General features: G+C 40.9%; 2 protein-coding genes across 19 annotated transcripts in view; one reads left to right on the top strand and one right to left on the bottom strand.

Annotated features, from left to right (window-relative positions):
• The window catches only part of MICAL3 (microtubule associated monooxygenase, calponin and LIM domain containing 3), a 161,762-nt gene that overhangs the window by 3,055 nt on the left and 134,222 nt on the right, over positions 1-24,485 (top strand). For 10 of the 18 annotated variants that reach the window (XM_056339012.1, XM_056339002.1, XM_056339009.1 and 7 more), the window contains exon 1: positions 10,414-10,523. The exons of 1 other annotated variant lie outside the window; for it this stretch is intronic. The gene's annotated coding sequence lies outside the window, so the exon portion shown is untranslated. Of the gene's footprint in view, positions 1-8,481; positions 8,633-10,412; positions 10,524-24,485 lie in introns of those variants that run through there. 7 more of the 18 variants (XM_056339017.1, XM_056339014.1, XM_056339013.1 and 4 more) reach the window with 3 other exon arrangements.
• Positions 1-24,485, bottom strand: part of LOC130149418 (tubulin alpha-4 chain-like) — a 121,851-nt gene that overhangs the window by 46,188 nt on the left and 51,178 nt on the right. The window lies entirely within an intron of this gene.

Genomic DNA, 24,485 nt, shown 5'->3' with positions numbered 1-24,485 from the left:
TTTGGCAACGTACTGTACAACTGTTCTAATATGGCTGAGATATTCCTAGTGCGGGTGTGATCCGAGAGATTTTTCTTGGGTGAGTGCTTTTACTGTAGCAGATCCTAATGATGATCTCACCTTTCATTTAGAAAGGGGAGGAGGGGGAAATTCCTGCCCGTAAATCCAGGAAGTGGGTTTTTACATGAGCTCCATCGGGGAGCCTTGCTTGCATTTTCTTAGGTCTCCCAGCAGCCCCAGAGCCTACAGCTGATCTTAGCCTTGCAAACTAGCAGGATGTAACTGAGATGTCACCTACAGAAATGCTGTTCATAATTTGATAGGTGGTAATAAAGCAGCAATAATACTGATTTGGTGTTCATGCTGCTTTTTGGAAATGGTAAGATACAAGAGGCAGGCACTATTTTATTTACTAGGAGGGGAGCCCAAAACAGTAGAGACAGAGCAAGAGGTAAGCTAGCATAGGAACATCAAATCACCACCCTTTCCTTCCTTTTTTCTCTTCCTCCCTCCCCTAGCTGAATGCCATCTTCTGTGTGATTGCACAAGGGAGAGGGAGAAAGGGAAAAGTGCATCTAGGAGAACCCAAGAATGTACGCTCCGAGGAAAGAGATCTGCATGTAGATGGTGCTTGTGCATGGTATGAAGACATTTGGATTCCAACCCTGTGTTTGGGACGCTCAGTCGCTGAATTATTTGTCTGTTCCTGCAGTTTCCTAATGTTGAGGTAGTTGGAATACGTAGTTGATAGGGCTCTAAGAGCATTTAGTTTCTTTGTGTAAACAGTAAACTGACATGGATCATAGCTCTTCTCATTCTCCTGCCTGTATTGTATCTTGATTTGAAGAGGCACTGTGATGCTTTTATGTATGGAATAGCTTGTGATAGAAATTCAGTGTCCAGATATGGGAAACAATTTAAGGAAAGGAAGGTTGCTCACCTGTGTGGGCATCCTCTCTTCTGACACTCCCTCCCCCCCTTTTTCTTTTAATGTTCAGTCAAGCAGAATTATTTGGCTTAAGTAGCAAGAGGAAATTGAAGGATGTTCTTCTTTCTTTTCTGAGGTATTGAAATTTACTCCATTCAAAAGTATTCAGTGAGACAAGAAAAGAAAATGCAAGTTCTTGCTCTTTGTAGACAGCAGTAAATTAACAATAGAATTATTTCGGATTCAGGAAAGAGGAACCTATTTTGTCCCACACTTTTGAAGGGGAGTTCATAACTTTTCTGCTAAAGGTGTGTGGTCAGTACCAGGTTAAATGTCTTGCTGAAGACAGTAACCTGATTGCTCCAGTAGGGATCAACTGTTCTGAAACTATTGTTTTTGCAATAGACAACATGAGAAACTGCATTTCTCTTTTGAGAAGGGGCAAGGAAGAAAGGTATGGAGATTGTGAGGAAAACGTTTTTGCTAGATTCCTGTCTCTCTCAGCCTGTCATCTCTGACTTCTCCCCAGATCTTTATCTGGGTTGAATGTTAACCTTTTTCATTCTTTCTCCACAACATCTTTGAGATACGATCTTTTGTGTCTAGCCACATGGTTAAAACTTGTCTAGGCTGCCCTTGCTTTGTCTGGATTTCTTTTTGATACTCAGCTGTTCAAAACAATGGCCGTTTTTACTGAAAGTGGAGGTTTTTGTTTGGGGTTTTTTTTTGTTTGCCTTTGCCTTTTAGCAAATCATTCCTGTATGGAGTTCTACAACTACAGACATAAGCTGGTTTTTTTAGCCCTTTTCAACTGTCATCTAGAGGGGCATACTGTGGAGAATGTAACGTGTAGTCCCACCTGTTAATGCTGCTAACTTTTAGGCATTTGCTAAACCCTTGTGGCCTTTCTTTACCTTGTTCTCATCATGAAGAGAGGAGTGGCAGATGGATGCTTTTCATCCATCATGAAGAAGAGTTCCATAAACATCGATGAAGCCGCCTCGTCTGCCTTCAGAGAAGTTCTTAATGCCTTCCCTTGCCATGAACTGACTGAACCAGAACTGCCCAGCAGTGGACTCAGTAGGTCATTGCTTATTTTTCTGATTGTTTTTGCCTTTTGGATGTGCTCCCTTCTTTTGTTGGATCCACTTGTCCATCAGTCATCCCTTGAGTTGGAGCCTCTCTGTGCAAGATATGTGTTTTCTTCTGTTCCTGTGTAGCATATTGTGTACTGGAGTTCTGGTTTAGACTGCTGAATCTCAAACGTTATTGTAGGATACAAAACAAAGGTAAAATCTTGCAGCTTTCTGTTTTCTGTGCTGACTGTTTCCAACATCAGTCCAGAAGTATTTGTCTTATGTTATGGGTCTTTTGCTGTGTTTGCCTGCATTAGGATTCCAATTGTACAGCTTAATTAAAATCTGGGAAATAATGCACTTATTGCATCAACTTCCTCTTTGGCCAGCAGGAAAATTGTTCTGATTTACTGCTTTCTGCCCCGCTGTTTGGAAATAATTCCTCTGAATCTGCAGTGCTTTGAAGTGAGGCAAGGCTTGCTGGGAGCTGATGTGGCTGAGGGAAGAGGACACTTCAATGCATTGAAGACTTCTAATAAATCTACCTTTCAAGTGTTTTGCTTAGTTATATCTTTTATTGTCATGGCTGCAAGATGCTTTGGAATGAGCTTTGGGTGGTGTGTCTGATGAAGTCTTAGGGTGTAATCTTCTGCTAAGTAACTTTTGAACTAAAGTGACAATGCATAGCATAAGTTTTATAGTGACCACCCTTTAAATTATGAAGATCTCTTTACTCTGAGGCTGTGGGGAGACTTTTCACTGAAAGTTAAAGTATAGGCGGAACAGCTGCATTTTTGTGGGATCATATCTCGTTATCTCTGCCATGCAAGTAAAAGTGCTTGTGGCCATGTGAGTCCTATCTAACGCTTCTGTCTCTTTATGGCCTTGGTGGAACTGCCTTGGTTTAACAGGATGGTTGGGAGGCCCTTCTTGCCTTTGTCTTGGTCTTTCTCAATATGCCATGTATACTTAACACAGCTGTTAAAAAGGGCTTCTCTTGGGTCCTGTGTAAAGGACAGTATAAACTCTGCTCCATTTATGTGAGACACTGCAGCTTGTACCAATTTGCACCATTTAACACTTGCTTACGGTTTTTTTTCAGGGTTTATTAAAGAGATTAATCTAAAGGCAACAAGAAACCAAATTTGGCTCTAACCAAGTTAAAGAATGCAAACCTAATTGATATCCATCCAGTGATACCCATGTCATAGACTACTCTGGATCTTGTGTTGAGAAATGTCCAACACGTGCAAAATCATGGTTATGACTAAAGAAATGGAAGGGGAAGATGGTAGACTTTCTCATTGCCTCTGTTTTGTGGTGAACTGCACACAAATGAGGAATGAAGGCAGGTGTTTGCCCAGGAGTCATGCTTTAAACAGTCAAATCCGAGAATATTTTGCTAATCTTTTTTTGTAGGAGTAAATTATTTCTTTAATAACAGTCTGTGTACATTGTGTATGGTACTCCATCTGCTATAAACAGAGTTCTGCTCAGTTTGATAAAGAAAAGCTAGATTAAACTATGTCAGGAAGTGTAAACAGTTTTGGGGAATGTGGCATGCTTTTGATGATTCATGTAGCCATGCTAAATCACTTAAGTGAGATTCCCATTCAGAATTCTCTAGAGCTGTGCTTCTTTCTGCATTGATTGTAAAGGAAGACTAGTTTGGAGCTAGCCTTTGTATGTAGTTTTCTTGGCGACCCTGGGAAGGTCAGTGCCTTGCACCTGGTATTTCAAGTTTCTTCTAGATCTCCTAAGTGTAATTTGTCTTGCTGCTTATAAACAGAAGCTAAACATACTGTGGACTTTCCAGGGAGAGTAGGACTGCGTACACATTCAGGAAATACAGGAAAAGGTTGGGTGTCAGTGATACCTGGTCTGCTTCCAGTACCTCAGAGACAGAGGAGTTGTATGTGTGAAAATGGAGGAGCTATCCAGAAGGTGACAGCATCGGTAGCAGATCTCCACAAAATTCTCCACAGTGATGGTATTCAGTGTTCCCACAGAGAGAGACAAGACAGATGGGCCACAGCTGAGCCCATCACTGTACCTGGTACTTTCTTGTTGCTTTTGCATTATATGTGATGCCTGTTGCGTTACACATGTCTGGAGACCCACCCAGGACTCTGCTGTGCCAAGTATTTTAAAACACAGTAAAGAAGTCTCTGCTCTAAGATTTTATTTATTTATTTTTCTTAAATAGGGCAGATGAGTGGAAGAAAGCAGGTATGCTTTTTCTGTTGATGTTTAGTATGGCACATACTGAGAAGTTTTGAGTTCAGCGTATTGAATAGAGTATCATTTGACAGTGAATTTATTTCAGGATGTGAACCAACCTTCAAATCATTCAGTGAGACTCTTCTAAAGTTGCAAAATATAAACTCTGTGGGCTTATGAGGAGGTATATACCTGTGAGAGGTAAATATTCATGTAATCTGAGAACCTTTGTCTTAGAATAACCAGTCTGTGTTCACAGCAAATATCCCTTGCACATCCTCCCTTATCGCGCTCCTCTCAACATGGTCAGGTTTTGTGACATTGATCAGACTTGCTTCTGATCTGTCCCTCAGACACCTCTCTGCACTCATACCGCACTTGTTCCCATTTCCTTGGTCTCATATCCTACCCAGACAGTAAGTGATGAGACTTAATAAAACCAGAGGACAGATAGGTATTCCAGGCGGCCAGCTTGTACGCTGAGCCAATTCCACAGTTTGCTGATACAATCCTTCATACAGCTGTGGTCATGACTATTCACAGTGTGGTTCATGAGGAGAGAGAAGAGTCTCCTGATCCATGTTTCCTCTGGGACAGGAGGGAGATCTTTGTTGATGACTATGCTGTGTGTACAACACATAGCCCCTCTCTCATCTTCTCCAGGTCTGCTTGTTTGGTTTTTGACTGTACTTTTCCCTTCCATCTCTTTTTGTACCTTTCCTACCTAGTGCCTCCCCAAGATGCAGAACCTTCTTCTGACTGTGGTCAGTCTGAACTTCAGTAGCATTAGGGAGGGAATCTGACATCCCAGCAATGGTGGACTGTGTTTCTGGTACCTTATCCTTGCATCTCAGGGCATGGTGCCACTGGAAAAACTGGCTTTTGGAAAACTAGCATTTTGGGTGCCTTCAGAGAGCAGTGTGTGCTATTCAGGTTTGTTATTCAGTGTTTCTTCTGGTTTCCTCTTACTATGTGTTTTCCTTCCTTTAATCCACTGCCCTCTTTCTGTTTCATGTTCCCCACAGGCATTTTCTTTTGTTCTCTCCTGGCTGTCTACTGTCTTACCCTCCTTTGGTGCATGGAGGAGAAACTACTGAATTTTGTTAGCAGTAGTCATAAGCCTGTTCTTGACAGGGGGAGCCAGTAGGAACATAAAGTTTGTCCTCGCAGGCTGCATTAGCGGTGCAGTTTGCAGTATTATTTTCTAGCAGCAGTATCAGCTAATGTTAATTTAGAAATGGTGTAGTCTCAAGTGTGATCTAAAACAGCTAAATTGCTTGGAGAGTGTCACTTGAGATGTTTGCTTCCTCTGTAGGAGAATTCTTCTGCTAATGTGCCCTTTTGTGGACGATTGTCTAGATGTCTCATCAGTCTGGAGAGGCTTCTTTTTAGTGCTGTGTGCTCTCTGGAGAGTTTATTTTTAAATAGTTACTGAAGCAACAGTCTTCTAAAATGCTGCAGTATTAGGATAGAAGGAATTAAAATAGTAAGCCTCTGAAAGGGTAGATTGAAAAAAATACATTTGTCTTATATTCTCTAAGGCTAGCTGAAAGTGCTGTTGGAACTGTGTTCTACAAGATGACTTGTTTACTTCACAGTTTCTTCCTCAAAACTCTTATACTCTAGTTTAAATTGTGGACATTCCCAAACTGAAATGTTGGCAAAACCAAATGTTCTATTTCAGGAACTGCTGTGCACTAACCTGCATTCTCTTAAGATGGGCTGTATCTTCAGATAGTCACCTTGGAACTGTAACTACCATGGAGCAGTAAGATGCTATTACAGAAGCAAAATTACTTTTTTGAGGAGAAACATTTTCTAAGTCTTCCTTCTTTGTGCCAAAAACCTGGGGACTTTACTGTTTACCCTCTGCCAGAACATTTCAGAGTGAATGTTTTTCAAGAGGTCAGATTTCCTTATTGCATTGTACTTGTGCACCATTGCAGTGGTTCTAATTTATATCATCTTTTCCTTAATCTAAAGTCTTCAGGTGAGTTGTGTCAGTACGACAATTACATTTAACAAAGCTATTGTATCCATTTGAAATCATGTCACTGATAAACCAGATGATTAATCAAATGTTACAGAATATCACCTCCAAATATAAGAGGTTGTCTTTTTCTAAGTCCTCACTCCTTCGCTGCACTGTTCCTGTACTCTTTAGCTATCACAAAAGATCCTTTGTTGTTCATTTGACTGGTAAACTACGCTTATTTTATGCTTCATCAAACTCCCAGTGAGCTCAAGGTTTATAATATCAAAAGTCTAGATCTCCAAGGGTGAGAGAAGCTAACGTGTTTCATAAAGCTATAGGGATCAGCCAGCATACAGAAAAACATCCCAGGCAGTCAAGGGTTTTTCGATGGTGGAGGACAGTGGTGGTGAATTCTGTTCTGTATTCATGCAAACCATGATGATAACTTACAGGCATGATGCTTTCTCACAGTTGGCGTCTGCTGGTGAATTCAGCTATTGGGCGTAGTAATTTCATTCTGGACTTTTAAGAAAGCAAGGAATTTCAGAAACGTGAAGTACCACAAAGCTGGAAGAGGGTACTGAGAAGAAAGGACCAGATGGCTGAGTAGTTTCAAGATGCATAGGTCAGACTTGACCCAGTGGGCCAGTTATTGCTGCATACTGGCTGGTCTCGGTTGTTCCTTTTTCCTGTTGGTGTCGCAACAGGTGGATCTTGAAGGGAAGACTCTGAAATGGACTAGCAATAAAGTGCTGTGAGATTAACACAGTAAACCGAGTGTTTATTTCTTCTGTTGGATTTGAAGATGAATTGCTTTACAATGTTGTGCTAATTATGGCAATTCAGGAAGTGATTCACAAGAGTGGGTAGCTGAGCATGTGGTCCTTCTAACAGGTGTCTTAGCTTAACCTAGGTTGACTTATTTGCTAGAATTGTGCTTCATTTGCTACAAGGGCAATTGGAAATGCTCAGTTTTAATTCCTATGACTTGACTGAATGCAGTCCTCTGACACCTCGCAGAAGAATGTGAACAGCCTTCAGCCTGTCTACAAAGTCAAGACACTTTGGCTTGTTTTTAGAAAAGTTTCTTTACAGTGGTATGGGCTAGAATGTGTTTTCGGGGCTGTAAGTTCAATGCTATGCTGTGTAACAAAATCATGACATTTAGTGTGAAGTTACGCTGCATATTGCACAATTTTACTCAGGTTTGCTACTTGCTTCATTGTGTAGGCTCCAGTGTGGAGGCAGTATCCTCAATAAGTATCAGGGAATCTGAGAGCAAGTAGATTCTGTGATCTTATTCTCAAATGCAGTAATGACTTAAAATATATATTACATTTTTTTTCAGTTATAAAAACCTATATTCTCTGGTTTCCCCAAGCAGAAATGCAGAAGATATTAGTGTTCCCATTTGGTGGGATAGCTCCTGCTGTGCAAAATACGTGTTGCTGTGACATATTGGAGTTTATGCCACAGTTATGCACAGCAAATGCATGTAGTGTCTATGGAGTTTCAGTTAGAACAGCAAAATCTTTAGGTGGCAAGAACAAGGTCATGGTGTGAGATTTAGTTGCGTACAGCAGTTCTTGTTGTGGGAAGGAATGTTTGGCAGGCATTAACTTTTTATATCCTGGTAATATTCAGGTACTGCAGAAAAATTATCTGTGAAGGTCTTAAAAATGGTGGAGGTATGAATCCTAGCCACCACCCCCTTGAACTCTGGGTTCAAAGAGTCTTTTTGTTAGAGGTGGACGCAGGGAGAAACATGATGGGCTGACCAGGCTTTTGGTTTGTGAGAGCTTACTGTAGAGCACTGAAACTGAGCAGCAGCCCATTGCTGGAGTGTGTCCTCACCTGCAGGATCTAGTAGTGGTATCTTAAAATGGTTAAGGGAGGGTAGTGGTGGAAATGAGCTGTGACATTCTCTCCCAGACAAAGCCCTGACTGTAAGGAGTTAAAACTTGGAGAGGAATGAACTGAGGTCAGCAGCACAAATGGTCTGTTCAGTAAATAATTTTCTTTGTATACTGACTCCATTCTTTCACTCATTATTTGCTCCACTTATTCTTTTCCCTTCCCACACAGACACACGCGCGCACACGCAATTTTTCTGGATTTATTATTCTCTTTTGCCCTAGTTATCACCTTCCAATGGCCACTTGTCACAGTGACCCACCCTCTGGCTAAGGGAGCTGTAGATGATAGGTTTACTGTGAAAGAACCACCCTCAATCTGGGATGGACACCTGTGTTCAGCTTAGAAGATGCAAGGCTCTTTTCCAGCTGCTCCTGTGAGTCTGCTTGCTCTGAGCACTGCAGTGGCTGTACAGAATGCAGCACACAGGAGGGAGAACGCTGTTCAGCCATAGACAGAAGAATTAAGAGCTGTTGCCCACCTTTTTTTCCCCCTTGGTGGCAGGCTGCGAGCTCCTGGGTGAGTGAACATCTGGTACATGGCATGTGTTGTTCCAAGATTGGTGGGGAAATGCATTAAATAGCTGCGCCGTTACTGAGAATTCGGGTAAATGTAGGACGAAGCATTGGTTAATGCTAGGGTCTGCAAAACGTAGCAGGCTTTGATGCTAGTGCTTGGACATGATGCTATGAAACGAGAAAAAGCTTTTAAGGGTCCTGTATCTGAGGATCCACAGAAATCAGCTAGAAAAAGTAGGATTTTGGGGGTTAAGTGACCTTGAATGTTTGCTCCAGTGAAACAATCCATGTGTGACTGGTATTTAGGAAAATATTTTCTGGGAGGCCCTTTTGTTAGGGGAGAGCAGTTCAAATGTCCTGCGTTGGTTTAGAGATCCATTTTGATTTTAGAGTGAAAGTGTAATAGCTGCTGCTTGTCACCTTTGTGTGTGATATTTTAAATGCTGCTCTCCCCAGGCTCCTGAAAGATGTGCTGAATCTCTTTTTGTGGGCATTAAATTGACTTTAAAAAGCCCCACAGACAGGATGAAACAGATGCTTAGCAGGCATATTGTAGCATGGCAACTATTGAGAAGACAGCCCATGTATAATCATAAATACATACTTTTGGGTTGGGGGGGGCTTTCATTCTGCACCACTTAGCAATTTACAGTCCAATAATTCTTGCCTGCTGTTGGAGTGCAGCCTCTGTGTTCCTTCCCTTTCCCTTAGGGCACTGTTGTCTGCTTCATTCTTCTGAGATTTTTATGCTTTCCATTGTGTGTTCTTAAATAAAAAGGCAACTCTAGAGACAAACAAACAAAATTCCTTTCTTGCTTGACTTGTGCTTTTCCCTTCTAAAAATTATTTTCCTTTTCCCTGGTACGGCAGCGTTATTAAAACCAGGACTTTTCTCAGCTAAGCTGTGTTACTGCAGAACCAGTAGGGTAAAGTGAATATAGTGCTTGCTATGACAGTTGCGTTTTTTCTCCTTGGTTTAAATATTGATAGTAGAGAAGTTAGAGATCCAAAGACACTAAATCAAGACAACTGTTCGTTGTTCTCTAAACAGACTTTAGAAACAGCTTTCCTATAGCTACATTGTTCAGTGAAGTGCATTCCTTTCCAGTAAATGGACAGGCTTTAAGGCCCTCAGGTTCTTCAGATCTGAAACAACAGAAGCAATCATTAAAGCTAAATACAAAAGGAAAACTATTACAAAGGGGGGATTTTTAGGAGTGTCCTGGGCAGTGCCCCTATCTTCAGCTGCTGGTGTTTTTTTATCCCTGGGGTGCTTTGTCCTCTTCTCCTGGTCTTGTCACACAGCACAGCTGTCTGGGTGTGCATAAAGAGTTTGATGGGAAAACTGATCTAGATTTAAAAATAGCCTTGTTGGAATAAAAGATAGCGAACCTGGCTGGGTTTACTGTGGGGTCCCATAACTGTTGTAACGGCATTACTAGTCAGGTGGGGATGGTTTGGTGGTGAAGTGAAGATGAGGTTGCTGTCAGTGTGGCTTAGGGTATGGGTAGAAGTGTAGTGAGTGACAAAGAGAAATTGTTGCTTGTTGATCTTCTATTTGGGAGGACATACTTGATACCTCTGGAGAAAAAGGAGGAATGTTTTCAAGAGAAGTGTTAAAAGGCTATAGCTTCTATGAAAGAGAAAATAGATGCAAGTTAATAAAGGAGAGAAAATACAGCTAGGGATGAGGTGCCACAAATTCACTGTTTCTGTTGAACCATTATTCTTTTTTTTTTTTGGTGTAGGGTTTTGGTTCCTAGGTCTGTGTTCTGATTATGTTCTGTGTCTCCAGGGCTGCAGCTGAGAGACAAAAGGAGCAGCAGGACTTCTCAGGGAATGTAGTTTTGTTAGCTGCGGTCTGCTTTCTCTCCTAGCTCGGCAAACTTCAGGTATGCTTGTGCACTTGTGAACATGGTCACTTCTGCATATATCAGCTGGTTTTATCATGAAAATTACCTCTGGCTGTACATGACCTCATAATATTTCTACTAGCAAAATATATGCTACTTGCTTATTCTTAATTACCACTGAATATGTTAAAAAATTGAGGCTTCTAACAATTGAAGAAATGACTGCATTTTCCTGTTAATTGGCAATTAGGAGCAGCTTGGTAAAGTGTTGGAAAACTAAAAAGTTGTGTTGGATTTTTTTGGGTTTTTTTTTTGGTAAAGTTAGTTGTGAGGTGGATACTTAAAGTACCCACTTGTGTTACACCGAGGTGTTTGTAGCCATGTAATTCCTCTGTATGATCCCTTCAGAGGGCTTTGCACTGAATCAGAAGGGCACGTTTTACTGTAGTGTGGCCTTAGGATGGTGCTTTCACATAAACATAAGTAGGGTCAGACTGTATGTCAGGATTTGCTTGTGAGGTGGTTGGGTAGAATTGACTTAAATCCTCACTGTACTCAGAGAATGACGGGAGGTGACTTGTCTTACCATTTAAAGATAAGCAGCCGCTTTCAGGAATGGTGTTTCTTAGCTCTCTGCAGAAGAGACTGGAAATAAGACGCCCTATGTGATCTGTGAAGTATGATCGTAAACCAGGCATAGTCAGTGTAGTCCTAAAATAAACACTAGTGAGAAATTGGAGGTCCTAACATTGATGGGTGGGAATGTTACTCAGCTATACAAAGCCTAAAAGAGAAATTGAAAGGAAGTAAAACCAGAAAGGAAGGATCCAGCTGTCTTTCCTGTTTCACAGAACTTGTGTACAAACTGGGGTGGAATATGCAGGAGAATGATACTGACAGTTGCTTTTCTGTCTTTCTCCTGTACTTTGCTCTCTAGTTTAGATAGGCATTTGCAGCATTGCAGGATTTCTGGCTGTAGTCTGTTCTTATCTAGGAAAGTAGCATTACCTTTTAAACCAGTGAAAATGCCATTGATCTGACATTACACTGACATTCTTTCATCTCAAAGTGTTCTGACCATTTTACAAGAGGGGTAAAAGTGTGTGTCCCCTCAGTTTTTGAAGGGAAATAAATGAAATGCCACGTTATTGTGGTTGACCTTCATAAGCTTAGACACGGCTAGGATAAGAATCTAGGTCCTTCCTTGTTCCTGAGATCGGTACAGTAAGAGGGAACTTTTCACTATCTTGCAGATATGATATACGTGTTTGTGGGCATGAGTAGCAACTAATGAATATTTATGTATACACTAATGAAGCTCTACATCTGTTTTTACATATGCATATGAGTATGGATTTGCAAGATACCGGTGTGGGTGTGAATAGATGCAGGCCTGGGAAAACTGTAATAGCTTGTAACTCTGCCACTTGGCACATACGGCATGTACAAATGCATACTTGCAGAAAAGTATTAAAAAGCAAAATAAAAATTTCTACCTTCTCTTCCCTTCCTAGAAGTCATGAACCCTAGGTGTTTTTTAAGTATAACCACTACTTGCTGAAAATCTTAACAAAACCCTTCTACTTTCTGTTTTTGACTTTTTGAATGGGAACCCCTGTTGGTGACACTACATCCCCAAGGCGGCAAGCCTAGTAATGTTGCAGGTGGGAAAGTGAATGGTGTTAGAGTGAAACTGATAACCCTTTTTCATATACTCTGCAATTTAAAATTTGGGTGGGTGGGGGGTGAAGTTGGCAATTTCATTGGGCTGCATGTTGGGAGTTATGTCTAGAGATGTATGCATTGAACCTATTCTGTGACAAAGGTGCCCCTTCCCCTGTGCTTGCTTTTTTAGAGTTGGGTGATTCAAAGTTACATTACAAAATCCGATCTGCTAAAAGTTGGGGGTTAGTTACAAGAATACTTCTGAAAATAACAGGTTTTTCTATCTGCCTACCTGCAGTGTTACTGAAGCCTCTCCTTGACACTGGTGGTGTTTCTGAAATTTCTGTCATACCTGATGGTCCCCATGAACCACTTCTATTTCTTTAACAAGATTATGCTGTAGCAAAAGCCTCAGTATTTGATTCTGAAATATTTCTGTTGGTGCAACTATCATTCTGATTTAAATGTTGAAAAAGTGCTGATTTACAGGGGGGAACACAGACTATGGTTTTTACTATAGAGTTTTGATAATTTGAAAAATGGGAGTACAGTATTCTGCTCTCTTATTGTCTCTTTCTTGGTAGTCTCATTTTTTAAAGGTCTTTGGCCTTTTAAGAGGAGTGACTTGGAGGCAGCCTGTTTTAACATTCACAGTTATCTTCTTAAAACTGTTGTTTCAGTGTCTATTATGTAATTTTTGTCTGAAAGTTTCTATTGTTTATACTTCAGATTCTACCTCTGAAGCCTTCTATTCCTCAGGCCAGCCAGGAGTTATTAATTAGTTAGCCCCTTTTGTAATTTTGTAACATTCACTGCTCCTTTTCAGGAAACCAAGAAAGGAACTTTCCTGGTTTTGTCACTGTTTAGTGGCTTTTTCGATGTAGTGCATCCAGATCTTGAGTGCTGAGTATGGACTAAATTGGGATTCTTCCCCGCAAACCTCCCAGCTACTGCCTTTTAAAAAAGATGTTAACCGTTTGACTAACCAGTGCTTGAACTCCATATAACTTTGCCATCTCCTCAGTTGAAACAGGGAACCGTACTAAAATATGCAGTATAACAATGTTTGGTATTAATACTAGTTCTGGCAGCAGGTTTCTTAAGGTGTCTTATTACAACAGTTGAAAAAAAACTGGAGGCAGGGAAGATCAATGCATGAGCTGTTTCATACAGTGGAAACTAGCGAATTAATAGGCAGTCCAATAACAGGATTTTCAGATTTTAACTGACTTGGAGTTGGTATTTGAGGATCGATATGCACATGCTCACCCTTTTTGCAAGGCAGTGAATATTCTGCTGTTCATATTGCAATATGTAGCGTTCAGCTTCTGGTATGAGATAGCGTGTGCTGCATCTAGTTACGATGTTTCCCCATGGGTGGATTTCCTGCCTTGAAATCACTATGCCCTTGGGTATACTTTTTTATTATTGGCCAGTATGACTGCAGATGCTTTCTTCCCTGTGTTTGTGCCTTTTTTCTTTTTCTCTACAACCCCCCCCCACCCCCCAACTGACTGACTTGCTTGCAGAGTAATTTATGGAAATTATTTCCACGAGTTGTTAGATAGTGTCTCAGAGACCTTTCTCTGCATGCTTCAAATTAACGGGCAGAAAAGAGGGAAGTTAGCTTGCCGGGGCTAATAATGTATGGAAACTTGCAGAACTCCTCCTGCTTCACATATTAATAGCGATGAAATATCAGTGAAACAAGGAAAAAATTAAATTGGTACTCTTGCCTTCTTCAGAAGGGAAGCAGGCAGAAAGGCTTTATGTGGCTTCTGTCTTCTTATACCAACTTATTCACTATAGTAAACCTGACTTGTATTTTTGTCATGCTTTTGAAAGACTCCAGATTTTTACGACTATTTTTAACACTTCTGATTGAGAGGGGGAGGTTCTTCTATACATGTAAAGCGCTCACTTCTGGCTTTGTAGAAGGATAATTAGTGAATGGTGCCTAGACTACTATTGGCACTGGTGATGAAGCATGAAAAGAAATCGAAACAATCCCTAGACTGATCGCTGTGTTTTCTTAATTTACTTAGGAGCTTAAAGGACAAATATGAGAGTATGCAGTTTGCCAGCTGAAGGAAGCATGTATGGTAGCTTTTTTTGGCTCAGTTCTGACTTCTTAAAACATTTAAATGAGCAAATGACTTACTCCTTTTCCTGATCTGGCTAGTTCTTTCAAAGTCTCATCTGAGATACATTTCACAGATTCTGAGTAGGTTTTTTTTGTTTTTTTGAATGACTGACTTGCTGGATATGAATGTGCAACTTGGACTGCTTTGTTGGTAAATAGCAGTGGTTAAAAAAAAAATAAAATAGAATTACATGCCCTGGCTGCTATAAACTGTGTTGTAACTTGTCTCCTAAAGACAGAAATCCCCTCCTTCCTTGGCAGTTAGAAGAGAGGCCACAAAGATCTGGAATTGTGTGTCTTGAGTGGAGGACTAGGAGGTTATTTGTTCCGGGATTGAGCTATATCTTCAGCCTCCATATGCACTGTAGATGTCTGGTTAAAGACAAGGGAAAGGCACCTTTCCCCAATTTTCTTTTGTTCTGTTGTAGTTATAGCAAGAATCTGCTGCCTTCCTAGTTGGTGGGGTCATGTTCTTTTGCTGTCATAGTCCCTAGGGCTTTCTGATACAGGGATGTTACAGAAGTATCTTAAGCCCAGGCAGTGCTGCAGCTGGAATCTGTGGGCAAAAGGCATCTTCCCTACTCCTTGAGGATCATTTTTGTTGTACTACACTGATAGTTGTATCTTTCTAAGTGGCTTTCCTCACAAACCTGGATTCAGATGATTCATTGAAGCTATTCTGGGATGCCAGGCAGATGTCAGCTTTGTGCTGCTTCTCTGTTTCTGGTTATCCACACTGAGCAGTGCATTCTGTTCATTCCACAGAAAAAGAAGATTTATGATCAGAAATCCAAGACTGTGACCCCAGTGAAGTGTCAGACCTGAAAATACAGAGAATGCCTTGGTTAGTTAACGGGAAGGAAAAGCCCCACTGTAATCATTTAAGTGCTAGACAGCTTCCTTTCTATGGAATAATTGTCAGAGAGAAAGTGAATCATTTACTTTGAGTTTTTCCTGTGAGTGCCAGTGCTGTGATGTGGGGAAGCAGAAGTTCGGACCTGGTCTGTGAAGGGAGAGGGCTGCTCTTGGTTTCTAGTGAAACAGCTTTGGCATAGCAGGTTTTATCACAGTTGAAAATTTCCTCTACCTTTCTGTGGAAGAGAGGCTACTTGGAAGATGCTTAGTGTTCATAGTGTGTTCATATTTTGTATGTTTTGACTGGAAAAGACAAGATACTTCCATTTCCTACTATTGTTGTGTAGAGCCTAGAGCAGCACTATCCAGTGCTTGCGGTTTGCATTAGTAAGACTTGTTTTTCATGTGTTTGTGTATGTGCAACAGCAGTTACAGTTTGAACTTTAACTACTTTACTGTCTTACAGGTTCATGCTCACTACTTGTGTTATGGTTAAGCAATGGAGATTCATTTTGGCACGCTAAAGAAATGCATTCATCTTGAATGTCTTGTTTCCTTGAAAACGCTCTTACAGGTTTCAACTAAAATGTATGCTTCGCTAACAAAAGCAAATGAAATTTCAGTTTTTTCTCAGCTTCATAGTGTGTCAGGTTCAGCTTTTCTTTTCTTTTGCATAGCTAGTTTTCTCTTGTGCTGAAAAGACATTTAATAAACACTACTAGAACAAGAGAACACACTGGATTTGAAGAAATTGAATAGGTATTATGGCACACATACCAGTTCTGAGAGCTTCTCTGAAGCTGCTGCTTACACACTGTTGTCTGGTTTGTAGAAACATTTTCTTCTGCTTATGAAGTTCAGACTACGCAGCTGGAGAGAGCTCTTCATCTCACAAACCTGCAGTTATTGAAGTGGTGTTTGGTATTCTTATGGAATAGAGGCACCAAATAGCCACATTTGATTTGGTGAGGTACTGTGCCCCTTGGCTGAAGACAGTCCTGTTGGCATTAGCCCAGTTCTGACACAGATGTCCCGTTGTAGTCTCTTTTGAAAAAACCTGGGTTTAAGTGTTACTTTCAGCAATAATGTATGATATAAATCCACTCTAAATAAAACTTGTTTACAAGCCTTACTTACAAATAGGAGAAGTAAGTCTCAAGCATGCATTAAAAGTGTTGTTTTGAATGTGACAGGGACAGAGTACGTGAATCCTAAAGAAAACTTCTGTGTGCCTGATTCTCTGCAGCTATCCCCTTAATTGGGAAGGGTGCAACTGCTTTTTGTTGTTTGCAGTGAGATGTAGAAATGCAGCATCTTTCTGACGGTGGGAATAACAAACTTTTCCCCATTCTGTTCACAAGGAATGCACTGATGTTTGTGGTGTTACCTTATGTGCTAGGGCTATCTGCTTTACTGGGTCACAGCCCATAAACCGAAACAGCTGCTTTGCATCTTGCTCTCTTAGCCCTTTTCCTCTCATGCTGGAAGGCTCTGTGTTTTGAGAAGCGCAAAGCACTCTGTGCGAGGAAGATAACTATAGAGTTGATGTTTTCAGGAGAGGGCTTGGCTCTATTGGCAGCTGCTGTCAGCTTGCCCTGGACTTTGTTACAGGACTGATAGTGCTCTTGAAAAGCCAGATCTTTGTGTCCCGGTGTTCAAGTACTACAGACTCACTGGGGAGAGCTCTGTGTGCACAGAATGTGTTTGTGCATGTGTATTCTTCCCTTGAGTAGGGCAATATTTAGCTGTTAAGTGAATTTATACTGCTAGTGAGAAGGTCTGGATTGGCATCTGTAGGAAAAAGGAAGGAAAGCTGATGTCATGGGCTGAGGCAGATAGGCAGGATGCAGAACGGGGGAACTTGGCTGAAGGGTGTTCTTTAGTTTGGGATCTGTGGCAAGTGTCCTTGGTTATAACTTTGCCAGAGACCTTCTTCACAATAAAATAACAATGTGGCTATGTGTACGGGTGGAAGCCATTCTCCCCTAGGTCAGGTATATTGGTGTCATCTTAAATAGCGTGGTTGTGATGTTCTGCACTCCTAGGTATGTGTCCAGTCTCTCTGAGGAACCATTGCTAGAGTTGGGCACAGGCCCAGCAGAAACAGCTGGGTTTTTTTGTGGCAAAGCATGCTTCTGGTAAGGACTTCCTAGAGGGCCTAAGGAAAGGAGGAATCAAATCGTGGTAAGGTTTTGTGGGATTTAGATATGCACATATTTAAAACTCTTCTGAAAATAACCAGCTTTATAGGCCTATCTCAAAAGATATGGTTAGAGATAAAAACCTTTGTTATTGTAACTACTTAAGAATTAAGTGATATAAAATGCTATCAGTTTTAAAAATTTTGATACCTTTGTGTCAGCTCTAGCCGTCTGTCACATCATTCAGTAGCTGTGCCAATGTGATTATGGTAATTTGATACATAAAGTTGGTTGGCTTTGTTTTGGTCATGACTGATTATTTTCAAGGAATAAGTTGGTAAATCCAAGGATAAGCCAGAAGTTAATTCAACCATGTGAGAAGCTTGAATCCTTGAAAACATGGGACTCTGGGCAGATTAGCTTATTATAAAGTAACTTTAAATTGAGAAACTCTTAATTTCTAAGCAAAAAATATTTGGACTCTGAAATAAGTACTTGAGTCTCGGGAGTGTTTTCATAGCTCTGTCTTTAGAACAGGACTCTGAATTAAGAAAGGATTTGTATTAGGTGAGTTTGATGCCCTCTCAGAGTTTATGTATGTCATAATTTAATCAACCTGAATTTTATTTAGTCGTTGAAGGTCATAACGGGAAAGGCCACCTACACAGGTACACTCTTGTCTTCCCTGATGCCTTGGATATCTTGCTGTGAACTGTTAAGGAGCAACTTTTCTGTCAATGCAGAGTAGACTCTGAATAGGTCTTCTGCAGAAGATCAGGAACTAGTTTTCCTGCCTTGTAACTGTGCTCTTGTGTCCTCCACCACTCTGTGTAGCAAGACTGCTTTGTTAGAGGCACTTAGTGAAATATATTGCTGATAACAATTAGTGGGAAGGCAAAAATCGATCTAGGTGAGGAGGACTCTGAACTTCCTGGTGGGGTTTTGATAATGTAAAAATATGAGGAGCTTTCTGCGATGTTGGATGATCTGTTTTGCAGTAACTGTCTCTGATGGAAGTATATTCAGACATGCAGCCTGTTCCATCTCTCCACACTGTTTCCTCTGACAGTTGTTGGGATGGTATCCTGCAAATTGCTGCCAGTGAACTGACAGTCACATCCTCTCCGCAGTTCGGGAGACAGGGAAGGCTTACTGAGGAATGAAAGAGGAAGGAAGGAGAACAGTTCCATTGTAGTTTTTTTGACCTGAGATAGTTCTAGCAGTCTTTCACATCAGACTTAAAGGTTGTGAATCACTTCCTGGTCACAGGGGTTCCAGGGTTACTTTCAGGTTTAAGGTAGAGAGAACTTTTAAGCTCTTGATTTTAACTCCTGCCTCTCGTGGCCTATGTGCTGCTGTTCTGTATCCCTTCATTTTTCCAGTACTGGTGCTAGTAGTCTCCATTTGAATCTTAAGATAATATTCTCTCCAAGATCAGAGTTGTAGACTTTGCTTTGCCTCAGCAACCCTGTTGTGGCTTTGTGCAAAACAAAATATTTTTTAACAAGCCTTTCTTTTAGATGGAATAAATTGTTAACTCTTCAAAGTAAAGATGATGTGGGATAAACACAGAGATGACTCTACAGTGAAGTTCCTTTTTGAAGGACAGTTCTGTTTGCACAGGACTTTGGACTAAAAGACTAAAAACTTATGGTTTTACACTTAGACTAATATTTGACTTCTGTTCACTTACACAATAAATGTAGAGATGGTTCTCTGAGGTTGGTCTCTGTTGATAAGACTTCACAAATAGATTTAGCAGATGATGCATAGCATAGGCGCTCGGGTCTTAGATACTAACCATTAACTGAAAGTATTTTCTTATGTAAGAAGAGCCTGTTAATCCACAGTTATACAAATATCTTGATGGAGGTTTATAGGATGGAAGTTGAAGTCTCCCCTTGGAAATGGTCTTCTGGCTGCTAATTCTCTATGTTCTTGATATAAAACTGCCTAAGCAACTCAATACATAATGAAGCAAGCTTGCAAATCCCTTATCTACTCATTGCCAAGGCAACTTCTGGTCACATCCCCCCTCTGGTTGACTCTTTAGCTCATAGTTTTTTGAAGATTGCAATTAGTGGCCCTGAAGGGAGGTTACCTGTCATGACTTCGGTGCTTAAGTACAGGAAGAATTTGAGTTATTGCCTCCCCTATGTCTCCTTGTCTTAAAGCAGGTAGAAATATGGAAAAGACTATACTATTTTACACCCTTCCACTTGGGCTGTTAGGATAAGCTAGGGCTTCATCTTTCTATTAAGGTGTTATCAGTGTTATTTCTACTACTTTATCAGGTGAAGTACCCTCTTAAAAGCACCCATAGTCACATGTTTATTTAGTACTCGCTGTAAAGTCTTCCGTCTGGGTTCAGGAAGGCTGCTATAAGGACTCTTTTGAAGTTCAGGGCAGGGTGTGAATGTTGTATGGGGGAACAGCAAGTTCGCTGGATATTCACCGAGGGCTTGTGGTGCTTCCTGCTTGAGAAATATTTAGGGAGTTGCAGTGGTTCATGAAGAACTGGGGAGGGCAGCTGTGGTGTCCAAAGAAGCTTATTTATAGCATTGCCAAAAAAAGATAGGCTAGGCACACGGCAGCTGCATTCCAACAGATCTCCTCTTCTATAAAAACTTGTCTAAGTCTGCTGATCACTGGCTTTTTTTCCTTCCCAATTGGAGTTGGGCTCAGACAGATCTATGGAGTGGCTGTAGATCTAGCTTTTCCTTTCCCGTCTAGTTCAATGGGGTATACATTTGGCATTTAATGCCATTAGGCAAGCAAAGTTCTTGTTCAGATCCTTGACTTTGGTTTAAATGAATAAATAAATGTAACACACAATTCCCACAGAATAAGGGAGATACATTTATTGTGTGTTAATGTGGGGGCTGGAGGCTTCATTTTCTTGGAAATCCCTTGATTTCTTTGGCTAAGCAGTGGGCAAAGACGTCATATTGTATGTGTAAACACTGGCTTTTTAAAACAGAAAAAGGGATAATGCATTTTTCTTACCGTATTACTCTAACATTTGTCAGTGTTCTTTCTATCTTGCAGAATTCGGTAGCCACCACTCGTACAAAGATTTGTAAGTCATGTCAACTCTTGTTGAAAAAATTGATTTAAAAAAATATCTTTTCTAGCTAAGTGTGTTAACTTTGAAACTTTAAGGTGGTTCAGAACTTTGGCCTTCTGTAGTGATGGTTTCAGGCTGTTCTAGAATGGAGAGAAACAAGCTAAAATGAGTTAATCTTTGGGTTGTTTGAGAGCATACGTAAACCTAAAATGTTTGGTTCCCACTCTAACACAGTTAAATCTAGAACTTGTCTACTATTCCATGGAGATACACAATATCTGAGCCTTAAATACAAATACTCCTGATTGATAGGGAAGAGTCTTAAGCTGCTGCTTCGAGCTGTGTGGTAGAGCTGTTGCCTTTCAGCTTAGTTTGTCCCTTCAGGAGTTTCATGGTGACTGGGTACCAACCTTGGCTAACGCTGGTTTAATTCTATGCTAGTGATATGCTAGACATCTTCTGGGCTATATCGGCTAGCTGGATGCTAGACTTCAAGTGGTAACTCCCACTTCTGCTTAAATGCAAAATAATTAGTAGTAGCCTCTGTCTTTGACTCTGCAGCTATGGCAATTTGAATCCAGTCACATGCTGAAAGAAGTTTGCTTCATCTCAAATGAACAATGGCTGTAAACTGCTTGCAAATGTTACGCTTTTCTCAAGACAACCGTCAAATATTATGTTATATTCTTAAATAAGAACTGTTTAAAAGAATAATGCATCTGGTTTTTAACTTGCGTAAAGCTTATGCAAGAGACATAGTGTGTGATAAAGCTTGAAGAACTCTTACCTGACAAGGTCTCAAGTCTTGGAAATCCTGCTGCATTTGGCATTCAGCCCTGTAAGTAGACAGGGTAATGGGTATCTGTGTGTAACAATAACAATAATAAGAAAGGCTGGAACTGTAAATAAACAAATAACTGCTTTTGAATATGAAGTACCCAAAGGCTTATGTGCTTTATAATCTGCATTAAGAGCATATATGGGAGAAGAAAAATCTGCCTACCCATAAAAAGTACTTCTGATATTCATACCTTCCTCCACACCTCCAAAAAGATTTTTCAATGAAGTGAAAATAGTTATGTGGAATAGTCTTGTCAGGGAGAAGAGAACAAGCACAGAAATGTGACCTGTACAGGGAAGCTTCTGACAGGATATTTTCATGAGGCTCTCATACTAACCTGCTCTTCCTTGCTGGTGTAAAAACGTGGACTATGCAGGCCAGTGTTTTCCCTTCTGCTGAACTTTAATCTCAGAGCTGTGGGAGAACAGTATTTACTCCTTGAATCTCAGTTTGTCCATAATGCAGTAGGGCAGGCTGGGCATCATCCTTAGATGTACGTCTGAGTCCCATCTCTTGAATTACATGTCAGGAGTTGATCATTCGGAATCTTAACTTGTACTGCCATCGGTGGGAAGCAGGGCACTGGTCACCTGATGGACCATTTGATGGAAGAGGAATATGTCCAGTGTAAACATTTGATTCCACCTTCCTCCTGCCCTACCTGTCTGTGCTGAGGGGTTTATACAGTGAACTCATGTGACCTCCATGGTCACATTATGTGAATTGAAATTGTGCTGGAACTGTCTATTGTTGAAAAGGAGCCATCCCTCCTTTTCTCCCTCTCACATTCTGTGCAGCCTCCTTTCCTTTTCTTCTAAGGATTCAAATTGTCCTGAACTGCAAATTGGGTAGGTGGAGGGTCTGTCTTCTGTCATTGTTTTTTATTCTGGAGGCTCAGTGCCTATTGCTGGTGCTCAAGAGTGGCAGATATATTTTGTTTCTAGAAGCCAGCACCTTTGTGTGTGTAGGATATGCCTTTGGCTAGAAGTGCCATGTAACTCGTTTTGAACAGTGACAGACCCAAGTTCTGTTTCCTGCTCTAGAGAGCTTATTTGCAAATGATACTGTTCTCCTTATAACCTTGACTTAGTATCCTTTAAACAAAAACTAATTACTGCTTGTGTGAGATTTTGAGGACTAATATTTTGCTTATTTTCAGTAGGAGGCTGACAGGTTTTTTTAAAGGTGGTGATTCATGTAGTAGTTAATAAACAAGAAATCTTGGCTGAATGATGGAACACTTAAAATCTGACACTTACTAAACTGTTTACGTGTTATGTATTTCAACACACAGATTATTGCTCCTAAAGAGCATAAATATTCAGGTGGTTTCTCCCCTGTCTCTTTAGGTCATTTGCCCCCCCGCCCCTCCCCAGCCCGGTGGGTCAAGAATTGGTCAAAAGGGCATGTAAGGTACTACAAATTGTGACATACTCATGTGCTAGTCATCTTTAGGTCCTTGAGGCAGTACTGGTGAAACAAATTTTTGTGCTGTGAGTGTTTTCCTTCTTCCTTCAGAACCTTTCCAGGATCAAGCCATTCCTGTCTGCTTGTTTCTGTATGCTGATAAAACAGTTTTGTTTTCAGTGTCAGAATGGCTTCAGAAATTAGACTTGAAAGGCTTGCCTGCTTACCTCGTTTTGTTTTGTTCTGTCAAGGTTAGTAACACATCAGCTCTGGAGAGAGTGAATTCAACGTTTGTAGCACAGCAGCTTTGGAGAGAGCAGGTCCATGTGTGAGTACTGCTTGTAGAGGCCTCTCCTCAGAGCAGTTAAAAAGGTGCTTGTGCAATATGATTAATCTTGAGAGCTTTAGTACAGAAGAATGAAGTTAATTGTAGCTTCCCCTTTTTATAACACCCAAGGCTTACCATTTCTATGCATTTAATGTGTGCCAGCAGAAGAGAAAACTTTTGTTGTGGTAACCTGGGAAACCCACTGTGGATGCTGGTCGTGTTGTGTTTGGGACTCCCAGGGAAAGGGCTGCCTTTACCCTATGTGTGTGACCAGATACTGTGGCAAAAAGCTCACCCTGGAGAACAGCAGTGCGCACAGTTTGACACTTGGATGCTATTGGTGTTATAGTGGCAGAGGCTGTTGGATTCTTGGGTTGTTTGCGGAGTTTTCGTGTTTGGTTTTTTTTTTTTTTTATTTTAGTTGTCCTTAATCTCTCTTCCCCATGCCATCTTCAGAAAACAGTGAGGCAGCTGTGCATCCCTGCACTTTAAGATGGTAAGGGAGAAATCACAGAGATGCTTCTATGGAAAAATTATTAAAAGGCTGATGAAAGCAGTTACCATTAGTGGACTTTTATTATTCTGCTGCCTTAGACCTAACAGAAATATTAAGTTGACGAGGTGTTCAGGCAGCACCTTTTTAGTCATGTTCTCAGTGTAGTGAAGCTTGTCACAGGTACTGTCTGTAACAAACTGTGGTTTTGGTATTAACCTGAGCTGATACAGCTGGCAAAAGTTTGAAATGGAGTACTTTCCAGTTCATGTGGCTGTGGAGCCTTGATAAATGGCTGTTTGGCAGACTCTGCTGCTGTAGCAAGGGTGGGGGCTATCTGCTCTGTGGTGTTGCCTGTTCCTTTGCGTTTCAGGGTGGTAACTGGGACTGATAGTGGCCTTTTTGTGGTCTTTTTAGGTTTTGGGTTTTTTTTTTTCTTTTTTGGGGGGGCGGTAGGGCACAGGGTGGTGTTGGTGTTTTTTGTTTTGTAACAGTTTGGCAGGTGATCTGCAGTATGATGACAGTAAGTTTTGTAGTCCTTTCCCAGACTTGTCCAGCCCTAAGAGCCAGAATTCTTCTGTCTGGCTGATGCTGAATTAATTTCTCCTGCTTCTTATTGTTTATTACTCACTTTACAAGCTACTTGAAGACTGGAGTTTGACCATGGAAGTAAGTAATCTCAAGAGAGTGCAGATAAAATCTTAAGAGGAGTTGTCAGTTAACAAGGAGATTAGGGAATGTATTCTAGAATGTGCTGGGGTAATAGAAAACTCAATATTCAAGGGGAGGAAAGGTGTATTAAGACAAAGAAAGGAGAGCCTCTTCTAGAGGCTTAAAGATAACTATAAAAGCATATTTACTAGCTCTTCTGTTTTTCTAGGGGAATAACAGCTGCCACAGAGAAGGCTCCATTTTGAGAATTCCCTGTATTCCTGGGTTACAGGCTGACTTGGCATAGCTGATAGTTGACGTGTGGAGCACTTCAGTTTAGGGTCATCAGTTCAAATACAGCCTTGGTCAGCAGTGGAAGAAAGCTGTTACCACAGGAGTTTTTTAATGAA

Source organism: Falco biarmicus, chromosome 5 (assembly GCF_023638135.1).
Source record: "Falco biarmicus isolate bFalBia1 chromosome 5, bFalBia1.pri, whole genome shotgun sequence".
NCBI lineage: Eukaryota > Metazoa > Chordata > Aves > Falconiformes > Falconidae > Falco > Falco biarmicus.
Note: the sequence above shows the minus strand (reverse complement) of the source record. Positions and strands in the feature narration are given on the sequence as shown.